Source organism: Penaeus monodon, chromosome 15 (assembly GCF_015228065.2).
Source record: "Penaeus monodon isolate SGIC_2016 chromosome 15, NSTDA_Pmon_1, whole genome shotgun sequence".
NCBI lineage: Eukaryota > Metazoa > Arthropoda > Malacostraca > Decapoda > Penaeidae > Penaeus > Penaeus monodon.
In genome coordinates, this window is record NC_051400.1 from 14,404,546 (window position 1) to 14,405,417 (window position 872).

Genomic DNA, 872 nt, shown 5'->3' on the forward strand with positions numbered 1-872 from the left:
TAGGATGGCTGTGTGGGTGTGATATGAGAATAAAATCTCGGGGAAAAACATCCACTTTTGATTAACATTTAGCGTAGAAGTCGCGGCCTGGCGAGAGACACGCAGCCCTGAGGAGTATCGGCCTTGCTTATTTTAGCAGGTTAAGATGATCAGCTCGTCAACACCGGCGGCAGAGTTCCATATAGCCAGCGTGCACTCCGTCCCGCGCCCTAGATTCTTGGCCACGTCCTCTGCCGATCCGCCTAAAAAGGCATCGCCCTACGTCACGAGGGGAAAAGATACCCTGCAAGAAATGCCCCTCTAACCTCCCCTGCGATTGGCTGCCGCTCGAGTCGACGTCACGACCCAGGCCAACCAGCCAATCAGAACGCAGCTTACAGGCGCCTCCTGAAACCCGTCTGGCTGCCGGTTTTCCTAGGCCAGCGGCTACATAAAGGGCTAGTGGACTGGCCGCCAACAGAACAGCTTTCGATCGTAAGTGTTGGGCACGTGTTGTGTTTCTGGACATTGTGAGGGAATTGTTATCTGGTTTCTATTTTTTTTTTTTATCATTCTGTGTATTTTTATTTTGTTTATTGTTAATTTTTTCGATGGGTTAACGTTATAGAGATGGAACCTCTGTGTCGTGGATCGTGTGTGATAAAACGGAAGACGGAACTCAGCATGGCTTTTGACGGGGGAAGTTCTGACAGCCGCTGTCATATCCCTTATCTCCTTTGCCGCGTCAGACGCCTCTTCGGCTCGCAGCACCGTTGTCAAGGAAGGCCGTTGGATCGAACAGTCTCCTCTCCATGTTTTTTTTTTTTTAACATCTCTATTCACTCACTTTTTCATTTATTTATTCAGAATGAAGTGGTATTTTGATTTAAACT